This window comes from Sus scrofa, chromosome X (genome assembly GCF_000003025.6).
Source record: "Sus scrofa isolate TJ Tabasco breed Duroc chromosome X, Sscrofa11.1, whole genome shotgun sequence".
Lineage (NCBI taxonomy): Eukaryota > Metazoa > Chordata > Mammalia > Artiodactyla > Suidae > Sus > Sus scrofa.
Genome location: NC_010461.5, coordinates 64,126,661 through 64,146,958, shown reverse-complemented (window position 1 = coordinate 64,146,958; position 20,298 = coordinate 64,126,661).

Below are 20,298 nucleotides of genomic sequence, written 5' to 3'. Positions count from 1 at the left end.
CTTGTCAGAATGGCCATCATCAAAAAAAAAAAAAAACAAAAACTGCAAATAATAAATACTGGTGAGGATGTGGAGAAAAGGTAATGCTCTTACACTATTGGGAATGTAAGTGGGTGCAACCACTGTGGAGAACAGTATGAATGTTCCTTAAAAAACTAAATATGGAACCACTATATGATCCAGCAATCCCACTATTGGGCATATATCCAGATGAAACTTTCATTCAAAAAGATGTATGCGCTCTAATATTCATTGCAGTACTATTTACAGTGGCCAAGACATGGAAGAAACCTAAATGTCATTGACAGATGAATGGATAAAGAAGATGTGATATCAATAAAATGGAATTATTTAATTTTAAAATTCATTGGAGTATAGTTGACTTATAAAGTTTGTTAATTTCAGGCATACAGAAAAGTAAATGAGCTACACACATATGTACATCCATTCCTTTTCAGATTCTTTTCCCATATATGTTATTACATAGTATTACATAGTATTGAATAAATCTCCCTGTGCTATACAGTAAGTCCTTGTTACCCATCTATTTCACATATAGTATTGTGTATGTATCAATCCCAACCCCCTAATCTATCCCCCCTAATGTTTCCTATTTGGTAAATATAAGTTGGTTTCAAAATCTTTGACACTGTTTTGTAAAGTCTATTGTATCATTTTTATTAGCTTTTACATATTAGTGATATCAAATGGTATTTGTCTTTCTCTGTTTGACTTACTTCATCATAATACCATTTGCAGCAACATGGGTGGACTTAGAGATGATCATAGTAAGTGAAGTAAAAAAAAAAATATATATATATATATATATATCTGAATCACTGTGTAGTGTGCCTGAAACTGACATGATATTGTAAATCAACTATACTTTAATTTAAAACAAATAAAAGTTTAAAAAATAGTGTTCTGCTCTCTAAATACATACAAGCTGGTAGAGGAGATAGGCACATAAAAATAATTACAGCAATGTGTTAAGTGCTCAAAATGAAGTTTATATGAGGTGTTGTGGGAGCACAGAAAGTACACATTTAACTTCTTAGAAAAAACAATAAAGTCTTTGAAACAGTATGATATAAGAAATTATTTCCCATGATGTGGTACATATACTATTACTAGTATATAGGATGATTTTGCATGATACATAAAATAACATCATTTGAACTTACTGCTGAGTACCCTGAGGAAATTCTAGACGCTTTCTTCCTTGAGTCTTGGTCAGTAGTCTCCCTTCTAAGCAATCTCGAGGATTTAGCACAGTGGAAGTAGATGCCCATGTTCTATATTAACAGTGCTTGACTACACAGAGCATCACATTCTTCTACAACCAGGAGAAGCACAAGGAGTCAGGTAAACAAAAACTAAATGGTTAAGGCCACAGGATCCCCACTCCAGCTTTGATTATTTGCCCCAGTGAGAGCTTGGTCAGGCCTTAATGGAAGACTCTAGTATGCAGAATGAGGGAGAAAAAAAGTCATTTGAAATTCTAAGATTTGTTAAGTTTCCTTCCTTTGAGACCTCTATTATATTATCCTTTCTGATATGTGGGTTGACTTTTTTGTTGTTTATATCATCAAAAAGAAAAGACAGAATCATCTAGTTGATATAGAAACATCTTCATCTTAAGTTAAACATCTAAATGAATATTGCTTTGTTACCAAAGTATCATAAATAGTCCCATTTTTTCTTCAAGGAATTAATTTTACCATGAATTTTTGTAGATTATTTATTTTCGCTTATATTTCATTATTTAATTTTTATTTTTTAGAGCATAATAATACCATTTTCTTATTCTTTCCTTTAATTTTATAATTTATTCTCCTTTATAGTAAGTGATTCTGGTTTTACATTTGTGGTAGTGATATAACACTTGTTTCTAAATGTATTTGTAATAAAACTCTCTATGTTCCAGTTTTGAGCGAAGCCTCAAAGCTTGAGAAGTATGGGAGTTCCCTTCATAGCTCAGTGGTTAATGAACCTGATTAGGATCCATCAGGATGTGGGTTTGGTCCCCGGCCTCACTTAGTGGGTTAAGGATCCAGTGTCATGCTGAACTGTGGTGTAGGTCCCAGACACGGCTTGGATCCCACGTTGCTGTGGCTATGGTGTAGGCTGGTGGCTACAGCTCCAATTCGACCCATAGCATGGGAACCTCCATATGCCACAGGTGTGGCCCTAAAATAGCAAAACAAAACAAAACCCAAAAAACAAAACAAAACAAAAACAAAAAACAAAAAATCTCAATCCCCCCAAAATGAAAAACTTGAGAAGTAAATAACAAGTATCAATATGTCTCAAGTTGATTCTAAAGCAAGCATATATAGCTTATAGAGGAGGTGATTAGAAACCAGTTTTACAACCTTTATTTCCACACCCCTTCTCCAGCACTTAAAATAGTTGAATATGAAGAAACCTGGAGAAGGAATTTCTTTGGAGAAAATTGTTGAAATGTTATGAGATTTTTTTTCCTTCATCTCATTAGGCCTAATGACAGGGGCTTCTGGAACACCACTCAGAGAGTTTTATGAGTCCCCTAAAGTTCAGGAGATATAAAACTAGGATCTAATTAATATCTAAAAACTCTATAGTCTAAAAGCTAGGAAAGAAACAGTGTGGCAGCAAGGAGGTAAGGGCCGCACTTGTAGTTAAATATCTTGTCACTTATGATGGGGCAAAGCTATGAGTGTCAATTACTCTAGGACAGATATGAACCTCACAGATGAAAGGTGACCTGAATCATTTTAGGATACCTATTCCATTCCTATGAGGAATATATTAATGATAGCATCCCATCAGAGTGAATCAGGTTTTTTTTCCACTCATGATTTATCAAGAGTTTTTAAACTTAAATTTTTATTTTTTCCATTCCTCTTTATATAATGATTTTTATTTTTTTCCATTATAGCTGGTTTACAGTGTTCTGTCAATTTTCTACTGTACAGCATGGTGACCCAGTTACACAAACACGTATACATTCTTTTTTCTCACATTATCATGCTACATCGTAAGTGACTAGATATAGTTCCCAGTGCTACACAGCATGATCTCATCGCTAAAAACTCAACAAACACAAAGAAAACCAACATCATATCAGCGTGGTACCCACGAACTTCAAACCTGATGCAGATTAGAGCTGGTGTGGGGAGAGGCGTCTAAGGAAACGTTAGTTTGGACTACTATGAACCCTAGGATATTTGAATGAACAAAATAACTGATAAGATTGTCATTGAGTCTGATTTGTAATTAAAGTGACAAGATACATTTTTATTATTCAAGACTGACAGGAAAAACAGTAACAGTTGCCCAAAATTTCATCCAAGGCAAGGTAAGATATTATCTATAAAATAAATTAAAGGAACAATGGAGTTTAAAAATAAGTACAGTTGCTTCTACTTGTCCTTGACAGATTTCTACTTACCAATGTAGTAGTTGAACACTGATTAAAATTTAAAAAATAAGTTTATTCAGGAATTCCCATCGTGGCGCAGTGGTTAACGAATCCGACTAGGAACCATGAGGTTGCGGGTTTGGTCCCTGCCCTTGCTCAGTGGGTGAACGATCCAGCGTTGCTGTGAGCTGTGGTGTAGGTTGCAGACGCGGCTCGGATCCCGCCTTGCTGTGGCTCTGGCGTAGGCCGGTGGCTACAGCTCCGATTCAACCCCTAGCCTGGGAACCTCCATGTGCCGCGGGAGCGGCCCAAGAAATAGCAACAATAACAACAACAACAACAACAACAAAATACAAAAAGACAAAAAAAAAAAGTTTATTCAAAGGAAAAGTTTCAGGTAATATTAGTACAGGTAATATGTGTGGTTCACACATATAACAAAAATAATAGGAGTTCCTGTTGTGGCGCAGTGGTTTACGAATCCGACTGGGAACCATGAGGTTGCGGGTTCGATCCCTGGCGTTCCTCATTGGGTTGAGGATCCGGCATTGCCGTGAGATTTGGTGTAGGTCCCAGACGCGGCTCAGATCCCGAGTTGCTGTGGCTCTGGTGTAGGCTGACAGCTTCGGCTCCTATTGGACCCCTAGCCTGGGAACCTCCATGTGCCGTGGGAGTGGCCCTAGAAAAGGTAAAAAGACAAAAATAAAATAAAATAAAATAATAAAGGTGAAGTATGAATAACTGATATTTGGGAAACACTGGGATAATGCAAAGAGCACTGGACTTGGAGTCAGCAGTCTTGGGCTAGAATGCCAACCTCATAATATGTAACCTAAGGAAAGTCATTTATGTTTCATCTATATCAAACACATTGACCAAAATAAAGAAGATAGGTGAGGGAAGACCTGTTAGGAGACATTGAAAGAGTCCAGGGGAGAAATAATGAGGGCATTAAATGAAGCAGTTGTTCAGGGTTAGAAATAAGGGGATCTATATATGAGGAATTAAAATCAGTAAACCGATGGCTGACTGTAAGCTGAAGGAAGAATCAAAGACTATACTCCTAAACCTAGCAGATTCAACCTTGAATAGCACATATTTGTGTAATTATTTTGATTTGTTCCTCAAAATAGATGGTTAACTCTTTGATGGCAAGGTTGTCTCCTCTGCTCTACCTCACCAAGGGTTGATAAGATACTCCGTGATCTAACATAAACCAAAAGGAATTGATATAGCTTCTTAGGCTGAGTTCTACCACAGTTCTTGGCTCTTATTGGAAAGGGAAGTGATGTTTACTAAGGCACCAATACTGCAGGAGAGGCTACAAATCTATAATAAACTATGTTTAAAATGAAGAATGTTGATGATTTTTATCTTAGGACAGATGCATTCTCTTGTTTTCCATTTTTATTTGTTTTTTCCCTTTAAAATCACAATCCTCAAAGACATCTCTTTCCTATTTAATAAATGAAAAATAAACTAAACTTTCTGTGATGTCCTTATGTTAATATTTTTCTTTCAATATTTGAGCATATTATAGTAAATTTTACATTCCATGTTTGTGAATTCCATCTGGAACTCTGTTTGCTGTCTTTTCTCCTAGTTATGAGTCATATTTTCTTGCCTTTTTTTTTTTTTTTACAAATCTAGGAATTTTGAATAGGTGCTGGATAGTATAAATGTTGCATTATTTAGTATAGATTTTTTTCCTTTTTATGGCTGCACCTGTGGCACCAGGCTAGGGGTTGAATCAGAGCTGCAGCTGCTGGCCTATCCCACAGACACAGCAACGCCAGATCCAAGCCACATCTGTGATCTTCACCACAGCTTATGGCAATGCCAGATCCTTAACCCACTGGGCAAGGTCAGGTATCAAACCCACATTCTCAAAGATATTCAGCCTTGTAAGAAATAACAATTTTGAAAACAATAAATAATAATATAGCTAGCAGTATTAGGAAAGTCATAAATAAGAATTTAAGTCAAGAGTTTTCACCAAGTGTGGTCCAGTATATCCCTAGTTCATCTGGCTTAGTCTGTTCCTTATCTTTAAGGTAATTATATATACTGACTTTGTCCATAGAAATATCAGTAGTGCCCTGAACATAATTATAATTTTTCCTGGAATAAATTACCAAAAGGATAACTTATAACAGCTCTGAAGGGAAGAAACCCACCAAGGTAAATCAAAAGTGCTAGGTAATTAACTACAAACCCAACAATTGGATTTATTTCTAAAATTCACATAGGATCATGCCCATGATAGAAAAACATTTCATTCATGTGTAAAATTAAAAGAAACAAAGAAGAAAAGTAACCATGCACTCAGGTTTGGTGATCCTAGGATAGCAAAATTGTTATTTCTTGCATTGCCAAATGAGTCCCTGATAAAATGATATATAGTTCCATATGAGAACAATGATGGTAATAGTGTAACTCTAGATATGAGAAAATGCAACAAGACAGAATATTTCCCTAGACCATAAGAGACTAGTAAGATCGGTGGTCCAGAGACTTTTGGTTACTATTAATAAGGCCTAGTCGAGTAATAGCACATTGAGAGACCTATCAATGAAAACTTCGCCAGACCTAGAAATGAGCATTCTTAACACCATGGGACAAAATGGACAAAAAAAAATGCTTCCAAAAACTATGGTTGAATTTATGACCATGGAGGAGCCCTGTGAACTGGAGATTGGCACTTGTCATCTGCTTCTACAAGGATTAAATCTTGAGCCTCTGAAACAGCTGAACTTCAACACTCCCCGAAAGGGGTTCAGGGTGGAAATGAGAAATGAGGCACTCTGTGCTCTAAAAAACCTGAGAGAACAGCCTTTAGATAGTTAAATCTCAGGTAAGGATTTTTATGAGCCCAAATTCTTGCATGTTCTAATATCTATAAAGGTGCTAAAATCATTAACAGTGACATCTGATTTGGCCAATAAGGAGAATAAGTTTATGCTTATTCTCATGAAAATGAAAGATCTTTTTTGTCTCTATTCCTTTGGACAGTATAACCTAAGCACTGACTCTACTTAGACTATAATCAAATATATTACCAAGCATAACCTGGTTTTTATCCCTGCTTTGTCACCTAGTTATGATAATTCTTTTACTGATCTTTGGCTTTAACTTTTTAATCTGCTTGTTAAGTTTGTTTCTTCTGGAATACAACAAACAAGTCTCCAAATGATAATGCAGCAGAGATATCAACCAGTCAATATCTGGACAATGTTGGAACAAGCCACCATATCATCCTATGGAGCCATACCTCCCTCTTCAGAAATGCCCTGACAGAGCAGCTGGAGGGAACCCAGGGCACTACGATGCCCCCCATTCAACATGAAGCAGCCAGAGTAGTCATCACCCACTTTCCCTTATAATATTGGTTCCCGGAGGGAAATAGGCAGGTAGTTAGACAGGACCAGGGCATTCGAAGGGGCCAAAGACTTGGCCCTAAAGAAAAAGCTGGGAGAATGTTGGGCTTCAAGCCCCCTTCAAGGAGATTGAACTCAAAGCCTCTGGCCAAGACAAGAATTACCAGACCTTTATCACTCTACCCATCTCATTATAATGCCCCTTATCACAGCTTGAGTAAACTGGCCTACTCCTTCCTACTCCCTACTAGGAAAGGTATATGGTCCACTCCTCACCCTGCCTCTATAGGGGAAATATACACCCCCAACATACCAGCAAGTGTATCATAGGACCCCTCTTTCCCCAACAAATCAGCAGGTCAGCAGGTGAATGGTGAGACCAACTAGAGGAATGAATATGCCCCATCTAGATGAGGCATACCCTTGAGATTGATCAACACTCAGCCCTCATGCACATGCAGTAGGCCTGAGCAGGAAAAGCCAGGTCTTCACTTCAGTCCACAGTATGGGGATATAAAGGGAAACCCAACTGTAAAGCAGGGCCTGTCCCTACTCATGAGGTGGCCTGCTCTCCCTCTGAGAGTGTATTTTCACTTTAATAAACTTGCTATAACACTTTCAAAAAAAAAAGAATCATTCAGACTAACAGTTTTTGGTAACTACTTGCCTAGCCCATGGGATTTAATTCTACCTCTACATATATGGTTTGGTATTTAACAGATCAAGGGGGTTCCTATATATCTTTCTGGAGCCCTTTTTTCTGTGTAGTGCTCTCCTTTCTTGAAATTCACTCTGGAAATTCCACCTATCTCAGGCTGTCTGAACATGGTCTTTTGTCTCCTCAACTCAGTGAGACTGCTGTGTTTCTCTTGCAATGCTCCTCCCCAAACAACAGTTTGGAAAGTGCTCCCAGGCAGAAAGTTGTATAATCCTAGGCCTCACCTTCTTTCTCTTTTTTCAGGGATCATAGTCTGGTGAGACTCTTTTCCAACGTTTTAAAATAGTTTTTTTATATATTATTCAATTTTTCTATCTGTTTATAGTGAGATGGTATGTCTGATCACCTTTTCTCCAACATGGCTTATAGAAGAAGTCCAGAATCATAGCCTTTGGAAGCAGACAGACCAAGGATCAAACCTTGCCTATCTCTTTAACTACCTGTTATAAGCTGTGGAAACTCAACACAGTGATCTTCTCTGAACCTCAGGTTCCTCATCTGTAAAATGGAGATACTCTATATGGCTAAACAAAATATTGTTTATAAATCATTTGATACATAGTATGCACTTGATAAAGGGTAGCTGTAATAATCATGAGTAGCCCCAATGAGAGAAATTGTAGGACTAGTCATCACAAATATTCTAATATATAACTAGTTTTATCATCCTTAAAATATTTTAATTTATTGCCAGCTCTACAAATAGGTATGTGCTCAGGAATCACAAATTCAAATAATAGCCTACAGTGATGCTTCTCAAACTGGAGAAAATAGGCAGTGCTCTTAGGAACAACTTACACTGATTAAAACAAATATTTGGAAGGGATGCTCCTTACAGGCTATGTAAAAAAAGGGCTTGCAGGGCTTTTATAGATAGAGAAGGACTTTTAAATTTTGCTAGTTCTTCATGTAAGATATTCTACAAAATTCAAGGGCAATCTCACATCACTTTTCTGACATACTAGTTGAAGAACCCTTAGAAACCTGAAGAGATTGAAATTATAATTATTTAGCCATATAGAGTAGCTACTATTATAATTTTGATCTCAAAAATCCAATTTAATTTGGTTATTTGATACCATGACATGAGTAAGGGAGATGGATGTCAACCACCTCTTGTCATTAAATCAGAAAAGTGTGGAATCTGAAATAGAGGACCAGAAACAGAAAAAAATAATCTCTTAGTATGTTAAGAAGAGTGATACTGAAGGACTTCTCTTGAATAAGGGATGGTAAATGAAAATTATGATCTAGACTACACTTATTTAATATGCATTAAATATCATTGATTCTGTATTTGACATAGTTAAATATCATAATTTTGTCATAAGATTTGCTGGCTTCATGATCTATTTTAATAAACATAAGGTGATTAATTAAAAAAAAGAAAGCTGAAAAAAGGCAGTGACAATGATCTTGAACTCTACTGGGATTAATGAGAAACTCGTGGTGACAAACAAATGGTTTTTTATGGGCGAGTTAAAGGTTATTATACTCTTACAGAAGGAAATAGGAAATAATCTCATTAAATATATAAAAAATATCAAATACCATGACCAGGTGGGATTCATCCCAGGTGCACAAGGATGGTTCAAAATACGCAAATAAATCAACATCATACAAAACATTAACAAAAGAAAAGTCAAAAACTACATGATCATCTCAATAGATGCAGAAAAAGCATTTGAAAAGTCCAACATCCATTCGTGATCAAAACTCTTTACCAAAGTGGGTATAGAGAGAACATACCTTAACATAATCAAAGCCATTTATGATAAATTCACAGCAAATATAATACTCAATGGAGAAAAGCTGATAGCCTTCCCACTAAAATCTGGAACAAGATAAGGATGCCCATTTACACCACTGTTACTCAATATAGTACTGGAAGTCCTAGCCAGACCAATCAGACAAACAAAATAAATAAAAGTCATCCAAATAGGAAGAGAAGAGGTGAAACTGTCACTGTATGCAGACGACATGATACTATACATAGAAAACCCTAAGGACCGAAACCCAAAACTACTTGAACTGATTAGCAAATTCAGCAAAGTAGCAGGATATAGGATTAATATTCAGAAATCTGTCACATTTCTGTATACTAACAATGAAATATTAGAAAAGGAATACAGAAACACAATACCTTTTAAAATTGCAGAACAAAAAGTCAAATACTTGGGAATACAGCTGACCAAGGAGGTAAAGGACTTATATTCTGAGAACTATAAAACTTTAATCAAGGAAATTAAGGAAGATGTAAAGAAATGGAAAGATATTCCATGCTCCTGGGTTGAAAAAATTAACATTGAAAAAATGGCCATACTACCCAAAGCAATCTACAGATTCAATGCGATCCCTATCAAATGACCCATGACATTTTTCACAGAACTAGAACAAACAACCCAAATATCTATATGGAACCACAACATACCCAGAATTGCCAAAGCAATCCTGAGGAACAAAAACCAAGCAGGAGGCATAACTCTCTCAGTCTTCAGGCAATATTACAAAGCCACAGTCATCAAAACAATGTGGTACTGGTACCAAAACAGACAGACAGACCAACAGACAGAATAGAGAACCCAGAAATAAACCAAGACACTTATGGTCAATTAATCTTTGAAAAAGGAGGCAAGAACATCAAATGTGAAAAAGATAGTCTTTTCAGCAAGCATTGCTGGGAAACCTGGATAGCTGCATGCAAATCAGTGAGTCTAGAACACACCCTCACACAAAGCACAAAAATAAACTCAAAATTGCTGAAAGACTTAAATATAAGACAAGACACTGTCAAACTTCTGGAAGAGAACTTAGGCAAAACATTCTCTGACATCAACCTTACAAATGTTTTCTCAGGTCATTCTCCCAAAGCAACAAAATAAGAGCCAATATAAACCAATGGGACCTAATCAAACTGACAAGTTTTGCACAGCAAAGGAAACCCAAAAGACAACAAAAAGACAACTTACAGAATGGGAGAAAATAGTTTCAAATGATGCAACTGACAAGGGCTTAATCTCTAAAATATACAAGCAGGAGTTCCCGTCATGGTTGTTAACAAATCCAACTAGGAACCATGAGATTGTGGGTTTGATCCCTGGCCTTGCTCAGTGGGCTAAGGATCCGGCGTTGCCATGAGCTGTGGTGTAGGTCACAGACACAGCTCAGATCCTGCGTTGCCGTGGCTCTAGCGTAGGCCAGCAGCTATAGCTGCAATTAGACCCCTAGCCTGGGAATCACCATATGTCATAGCTGTGGCACTAAAAAGACTAAAAAGACAAAAGACTATATATATGTGTGTGTGTGTGTGTGTGTGTGTGTGTGTATGTGTGCACGTGCATGTGTGTGTGTGCGCATATATATATATGCAACTTATAGAACTCAACATCAAAAAGACCAACAACCCAATTGAAAAATGGGCAAAAGACCTGAATAAATATTCATCCAAGGAAGATATACAGATGGCCAACAAGCACATGAAAAAATGCTCAACACCCATGATTATTAGAGAAATGCAAATCAAAACTACCATGAGATACCACCTCACATCAGTCAGAATGGCATCATTAATAAGTCCACAAATAACAAGTGGACTTATTAACAAGTGGAGGGGGTGTGGAGAAAAGGGAACCCTCCTGCACTGTTGGTGGGAATGTAAGCTGGTACAGCCACTATGGAGAACAGTATGGAGGTACCTTAGAAATCTATACATAGAACTACCATATGACCCAGAAACCCCACTCTTGGGCACATATCCAGACAAAACTTTCCTTGAAAATGACACATCACCTGCAAGTTCATTGTAGCACTATTCACAATAGCCAAGACATGGAAACAACCCAAATGTCCATTGAAAGATGATTGGATTAGGAAGATATGGTATATATACACAATGGAATCCTACTCAGCCATAAAAAGAACAAAATAATACCATTTGCAGCAACATGGATGGAACTAGAGACTCCCATCCTGAGTGAAGTAAGTCAGAAAGAGATAAACAAATACCATATGATGACATATCTGGAATCTAATATACAGCACAAATGAACCTTTCCATAGAATAGAAAATCATGGGCTTGGAGAATAGACTTGTGGTTGCCAAGGAGGAGGGAGAGGGAGTGTGATGGATTGGGAACTTGGGGTTAATAGACGTAGACTATTGCCTTTGGAAAGGATTAGCAATAAGATCCTGCTGTGCAGTACTGGGAATTCTGGCTAGTCACTTATGATGGAGCATGATAATGTGAGAAAAAAGAATGTATACATGTTTTTGTAGCTGGGTCACCATGTCTACAGTAGAAAAAAATAATGTACTGGGGAAATAAAATAAAATATAATAAAATAAGTACTATTATAATAATAAAAATGTTTGAACTCAAAGGATAACTTTGGCTGGTTATAATATGTTGATGCAGGTTCATTGATTTTAATAAAAGTATCATTTTGATGCAAATATTAACAGTGGAGGAGGCTAGGCATGTGTAGTGGTGGGGGATGTATGGGAGCTCTCTGCACTTTCCACTCAATTTTTCAGTGAACCTAAAAATGCTCTGAAAAAATGTCTATTTTTTAAAAAAAGCCACAAATATTCTGTTCTTACTAAGATTCAGCCTTTTTCCTCTGTGTTGCTGTTAGCCTCTGGAAAATGTTAATTCTGACAATTTTTGCATCTTTTATAGCTTTTTATCAATAACTGAATTTTTGTAAGTCCTTACACCACCATTTTTACTGACTTCACCCTGGATATTTTTTTGCTTTTTAGCTCCACACCTGCAGCATATGGACGTTTCCAGCCTATTGGTCCAATTGGTCCAATTGTAGGCTGCTGGCCTACACCACAGCCACAGCAATGCCAGATCAGTAAAACTGGATCCTTAACCCACTGAACGAGGCTAGGGATTGAACCCACAACCTCATGGTTCATAGCCAGAATCATTTCCACTGCACCATGATGGGAACTCCTGGATATTTCTTATAATAAAAGTTTAAAAAATTAAACTGGCAAGAGAGACCATAGGACATTAACATTTTGATGGAGGGACTTATTAAGTGCAACCTTTGGAGGGGAAATCACATTAGGAGATACACATGGATAATCCAGGTGAAGTGTGGAGGGGAGTGCTACAGTCCAGATTCAAATGCACAAGGCCTTGAGTATTTGGAAATGAGTGATAAAACCATACTTAACAATTTCCATGAGGGTTTGCCCAGTGGGGATGTTTAAAGCTGTTTCATTTAGGCATTGGGGTAGAGGAAGGAAGTCACCAGTCCAGAGACAGTGATCTTTGAATGAATTTTGAAAGAGGATACCCAGCCATACATGCTCAAACAAGGGTTGTTCAGGTGATTTTTGAGTCATTTTTAGAATCTATGAAGGTCTCAGAAACCTATAAGTATATGATAATTATTTTCCCATAGAACTATTCTCAGGGGACTTCCAGGGTTTCCTTTCTTTCATCTTTTTTCTTTTCTTTTTTCTCTTTCTTTGCTTCTTTCTCCCTCTCTCCCTCTCTTTATTTTACAGTTTTCTATAATATTAGCTGGTAATGTCTCTTGGCTCAGCCACTGTCTTATCCCCCATCTCTTGAGTGCCCAGGAAAAAATGATGTTTCAACTAAATATATATATATATATATATATATATATATATATATATATATATATATATTGTCTTTTTGCCATTTCTGGGGCCACTCTCGCAGCATATGGAGGTTCCCAGGCTAGGGATCTAATCAGAGCTGCAGCCACTGGCCTACACCAGAGCCACAGCAATGCAGGATCCAAGCCGCGTCTGCGACCTACACCACAGCTCACGGCAACTCGGGATCCTTAACCCACTGAGCAAGGCCAGGGATCAAACCCACAACCTCATGGTTCCTAGTCGGATTCGTTAACCACTGAGCCATGACGGGAACTCCTCAACTAAATCAACTAAATATTTTAATTATAACCTAAGGTGATTCTCACATGTACCAGTTTTCAGTCTCCCTTTGAAACTGAAGAGGTGGTTTTTCCTCCAAGACATGTATATACTACTATATTTGCATATCCTTGAATGTGTGTATATGAGAAGAGGGAGTCTATTAGAGCTAAAAGAAGTGTGGAGTTCATTTCACAGGTGTTTGTATATTCTACAGAAAATCCAATTTTTGTGGTCAGATCATATTATTCAAATTATATTTTAATGTTGTAATTCTTTCCATGGCAACTAATTGTTGTTTTAGACATGGTGATTTTGTAATAACACAGGATATGAGAGGTGAATATGGAAGCAGCTGGGAAGGACAACATGTAATGTGAGAGTTGATGGAAAATATAATAATACTCATCTTTTTATGTTTTTAAAGTTTTATTTTTAAATTTGTGAAAATATTGTTGAAGTTTTAAGAAAAAATAAAGTATTCCTTTGAAGAAATCATTCAATATATAATTTTAGATGTTCCTACAAAGGACCAGACCAATTTGGGGGGGTGTGAGAGCAAATAGAACAATAATGTGTCTCACTTTGTTTTAAACATTAGCCATAATGTTGGGAGAGGACAAGTACAGCAATCACCAATGCCAATCAGAAATTTCATAATATGTAAGTGCTTTAATGTCATCATTGTCAAGGATCCCAAAGTAAATGAATCTCACTTCTACTGATCTCATTTTTATGCTTAATAATTAAATAATGCTACAGTGCTTGATAAAGTAGACTATATTAATATAATGGTAGCTTTTATTACCCATGCTTTAACTGATACATTATGAGCAAAATATTGTAGGACAAAAATAGGAATGTTTTTGGCTTGTATTTATTTATTTTTAACACCATTTGTTACTAAATTTAAAGTTGGCTATTTTTATGTGTGAATAGTATCTATGATTTCTGATAAAGTTTGAAGTATTAGACAAGGTACAACTTATACTTGAATATTAATGGATTAAAAAGCTGTCCTGATTGTGCCAGTGGATTAGTTTTTTTTTTTCTTGTCATCATCTATTTTGGTTTAAGGCTTAGTCATTTGATAACTTAAATTACTCAGAGAAAATATACCATTTTTAACATAAGGATATTTACTGATAGATTACCCTATATTTCGCATAAGAAACTTAATCCTCTACAGAGATACTAGGCTGTTGCTAACACCATAGAAACTTCAAGAAAACCACATCAAATGGCATTTTATCTCTCTGATCACTTTTTTTTAGGGCCACACCCACCACATATGGAAGTTCCCAGGCTAGGGGTCAAAATGGAGTTGTAGCTGCCAGCCTATGCCACAGCCACAGCAAGGCGGGATCTGGGCCCGTGTCTGCAAACTATGCCACAGGTCATGGCAATGCTGGATCCTTAACCCACTGAGCAAGGCCAGGGACCAAACCCACTTCTCCATGGATACTAGTCAGTCTCATTACTGCTGAGCCACAATGGGAATTTCCATCTCTGATCACTTTAAAAAAAATAGTCCTTTATTTTTCTAATACATGTTGTATTCTAACCTAATCATCATTCCATAGAGTTATCAATAAGATCATTGTTTGGATATGTAGTCAGCATACACAGACCTGAACTGAGACACTCTCTGGCTCCGCTAAATATATGGTGTTGCTGTGTGTGTGTGTGTGTGTGTGTGTGTGTGTTAGTAGGAGGATTCAAGAAAATGTCATATCATTTGACTAATTTCTTTGAGTGATACTAACATTACTAATTTCACCAATTATGTTCTTATCCAATGTCTTGTGGTGTCATCTACTTGAGAGGGAGGAAAACATAAGTAAATTTTACAAATGTAAACTCAAATGAAGCTTGGGAAATGAATAAACAAGTACAAACTCTAGATATATTTAGGCTACGCAAATGGGATTATCTCTAGGATAATATATTACATACATGGTAAAAGTCAATTATATAGAGCTATAATATATTAAAGGTCAACCTCTTCTCCTTATTGATGAAGATTCCCTACAAATTCCAGGGTAAAGTTCCTTTCTAAATACTTTTTGAACACACTGAAGACAATTAATTTGGTAGCATATGAAATAATAGGCATTTACCCATTTTTCAGTAGGTACATCACAAATGTTTCACAGAGATTTTATTTCAAAAACTCATCTAATCTAATAACAATCTCTGCAGTGCTTTTTTACACAAAGTATACAAAAGCATGAGACAAAGTAAATGAAACAGGTAATAAGAGCTATTAGGTAAATAATATACAACTATCATGGCAAAATTCATTTAAAAATATTTTCCACCAAAAAATACCCTGCACTGTTCATATAACATTAAATTTTTTGTCAGCAGTGAAAAACACTTTCCAAAATACTACATACATATCTCAGAACTATATAATGAACAAACACATGAAAAAATGCTCAACATCGCTGATTATAAGAGAAATGCAAATCAAAACTACCATGAGATATCACCTCACACCAGTCAGAATGGCCATCATTAATAAGTCCACAAATAACAAGTGCTGGAGGGGCTGTGAAGAAAAGGGAACCCTCCTGCACTGCTGGTGGGAATGTCAACTGGTACAGCCACTATGGAGAACAGTTTGGAGATACCTTAGAAATCTATCCATAGAACTTCCATATGACCCAGCAATCCCACTCTTGGGCATCTATCCGGACAAAGCTCTACTTAAAAGAGACACATGCACCCATATGTTCATTGCAGCACTATTCACAATAGCCAGGACATGGAAACAATCCAAATGTCCATCGACAGATGATTGGATTCGGAAGAGGTGGTATATATACACAATGGAATACTACTCAGCCGTAAAAAAGGATGACATAATGCCATTTACAGCAACGTGGATGGAACTAGAGAATCTCATCCTGAGTGAAATGAGCCAGAAAGACAAAGGCAAATACCATATGATATCACTTATAACTGGAATCTAATATCCAGCACAAATGAACATCTCCTCAGAAAAGAAAATCATGGACTTGGAGAAGAGACTTGTGGTTGCCTGATGGGAGGGGTGAGGGAGTGGGAGGGATCAGGAGCTTGGACTTATCAGACACAACTTAGAATAGATTTACAAGGAGATCCTGCTGAATAGCATTGAGAACTATGTCTAGATACTCATGTTGCAACAGAAGAAAGGGTGGGGGAAAAAACTGTAATTGCAATGTATAAATGTAAGGATAACCTGACCCCCTGGCTGTACAGTGGGAAAATAAAAAAAAAAAGAACTATATAATGATCAATAACACGGTAAGGAAAAAAAAAAAACCCTAATCTGAGTTAACACTAGTATGAATTAATATATAATCAACATGAAAGCAAAGATGTGCATTTCACTCAATTTTGGACATTTCAGTCATTTCTTAGATGCTCCATCAATACCTTTGAAATTTTCATTTACAGAAACAAAAAAAAAATTCTTAGGAACACTTCAAATTTTTTTTGGTCAAAAGATTAAAATTGGTTCTGTGAATTATGTTATAAAATTACTTAAATATTTGTATTCATAAATCTATATTCACTGTTTTCCCAAAATGCTGAATTATGTAATGTTAAAATGTAGCTCTGTCTTGAAATAGTGTAGGAAATCATATCAGCAATTATCCTGGGCACTGGGTAATTACACTTAGATGTTTCAATTTCATTTCTTACTTGGTGATTATAATTCCTTTCACTGATATTTTCTTTAATGCTAAAGAGTTGGATTTGAGTTAAGTGAAACCTGAAACACATCTTTAAGATAAATTCTAATGTTTGCTAAGCTTTGAAGTCATATTATCTAATTTTATTTTTTTTTCTTTATTGGATGAATTGTTTTACATCTAGTGAAATGGTACCATAGGACTTTTTCATATCCAATAGTCATTTTTGGTCTGTTCTATACAGGATAAATGTACTTATTGAATGACTTAGATCATAAACAATTTAGGTTCACTTTTCCTTGTTCATTAGTAAATTACATGTTTCTGGTCTGAATTATCTGGATAATTGCCCCTTGTGTTTTGCAGGTTGAGACATTAATTTAACATCCAGAAGAAAATTAAAGAAAAAGCTTTATACTTGCTAATGCTTTTCAAACCAGAAGGAAGTTACTAACACTGATTTAATTCAATCTAAAAAGGGACTGTGTGAGATGAAACAATTAGACAAAAACTCTAAAAAGGAACTTTACTTTTCAATTAAGTCTAGGAGCACCCTAAGGACTCCACACAAAGACTACTCAAACTGATCAATGAATTCAGCAGAGTAGCAGGAGATAAGATTAACATTCAGAAATTGGTTGCATTTATGTATACTAAAAATGAAATCTTAGAAAAGGAATATAAAATTAAAATACATTTAAAAATCACACTCCCCAAAATCAAATACATAGGAATAAACCTGACTAAGGAAGTGAAAGACTTATATGCTGAGAACTATAAAAAGTTAATCAAGGAAATTAAAGAGGATTCAAAGAAATGTAAAGATATCCCATGCTTCTGGATTGGAAGAATTAATATTGTTAAAATGACCATACTGTCCAAAGCAATGTACAGATTCAATGCAATCCCTATCATATTACCCATGACATTTTTCATAGAACTAGAACAAGCAATCCAAAAATTTATATGGAACCAAAAGAGGCCCAGATTTGCCAAAGCAGTCCTGAGGGGGTAAACAAACAAACGAACCAATAAAACCAGGAGGAGTCATAACTCTCCCAGACTTCAGACAATATTATAAGGCTATAGTAATCAAGAGAGTATGGTACTGGCACCAAAACAGACATACAGACCAGTGGAACAGAAGAGAGATCTCAGAAATAAATCCAGACACCTATAGTGAAGTAATCTTTGACAAAGTAGGCAAGAATATAAAATGGGAAAAAAAGACAGTCTTTTCAGCAAGTGGTGCTGGGAAAACTGGACAGCTGCATGTAAATCAGTAAAACTAGAGAACACCCCCACACCATACACAAAAATAAACTCAAAATGGCTTAAAGACTTAAACATAAGACAAGACACCATAAAAACTCCTAGAAGAGAACATAGGCAAAACATTCTCTGGCATCAACCGTATAAGTGTTTTCTTAGGTCAGTCTCCCAAGGCAATAGGAATTAAAACACAAATAAACCAATGGGGCCTAATCAAACTTACAAGCTTTTGTACAGAAAAGCAAACCATAAAAAAAAGAACCCATGGAATGGGAGAAAATAGTTTCCAATGATGCAACCAACAAGGGCTTAATCTCAGAAATATACAAACAATTTAACAGCAAAAAAGCCAACAACCCAATCGAAAAATGGGCAAAAGACCTAAATAGACATTTCTCCAAAGTTATACAGATGGCCAATAAACACATGAAAATATGCTCAACTATAACTAATTATTAGAGAAATGCAAGCCAAAACTGCAATCAGGTACCAATTTACACTGGTCAGAATGGCTATCACTATATAAGTCTACAAATGCCAAATGCTGGTGAGGGTGTGGAGAAAAGGGTACTCTCCTTCACTGTTGGTGGGAATGTAAAGTGGTACAACCACTGTGGAAAACAGTATGGAGGTACCTCAGAAAGCTAAATATAGAACTACCATATGATCATCCAGGATTCCTACTAATGAGCACACACCTGAAAAAAACTTTCGTTAAAAAAGATACATGCATGCCTATGTTCATAGCAGCACTATTCACAATAACCAAGACATGGAAACAACCTGATGTCCATCAACAGATGATTGGATTAGGAAGATGTGGTATATATATACACAATGGAATACTACTCAGCCATAAAAAGAACAAAATAATGCCATTTGCAACATGGATGGAACTGGAGATTCTCATACCGAGTGAAGTAAGTCAGAAAGAGAAAGACAAATACCATATATCACATATCTAGAATGTAATATATGGCACAAATGAACCTATCTAAAGAAGGAAAAAACCCCACAAACTTATGGACGTTGAGAACCAGCTTGTGGTTGCCAAGGGGGAGGGGGAGTGGGATGGACTGGGAGTTTGGGGTTAGTGGGTGCAAACTATTGCATTTGGAGTGGATAAGCAAAGAGATCCTGCTGTATAGCACAGGGAACTGTATCTAATCACTTGTGATGTAACATGATGGAGGGTAATGTGAGAAAAATAATGTGTATATGTATGACTGGGTCACTTTGATGTACAGCAGAATTTGACAGACCATTGTAAATCAACTATAGTAAAATTTTTTTAAAAAACAGGATGGATTAAACTGGATTTATGTATTAAAGCAGGTAATGGGATTTATTTTAAAATGGCAGAATATATTAAAGAACAAGTAAGAATTTTCTATGCATAGCATGTTATTTTTAAATTGAGAACTAAAAGACAAATTGGAAAAAATAGCCATAGGACAATAGTATCCAATTATAACAGATTGAGATCTGGAAAATTAAGACAATCCAACAGGTTATTTCAAATATTTATTGGAAAATACTTAAGGTTTTTGAGTGAAATACACGAAATATACTGAACTTTTTCAAGAAATGTGATACTGTGTAAATAATGAAGGTGAATAATCTATGAACAATTTTATATTTTAATATAATATTAACTCTATAGGAATTTAAAATTTTTATAAGTTTGTGTATTTTGAATTATAATTTTATGCATTAAATCTAAATTTACATGTGCCTATTGATTTTAAAACAGTTTAATTGGTTTGACATGTAATTTTTATATATACTAATTAATATTAAAATACAACTTATCTTAAAAAATTCTTGAGAATTATTCAAGATCAAATAATTTTTAAAATGATTCTATTTCGTACTAAAATAAGTTAGTTTATAATTATATCTAGCTTGAACTCTGAATGACA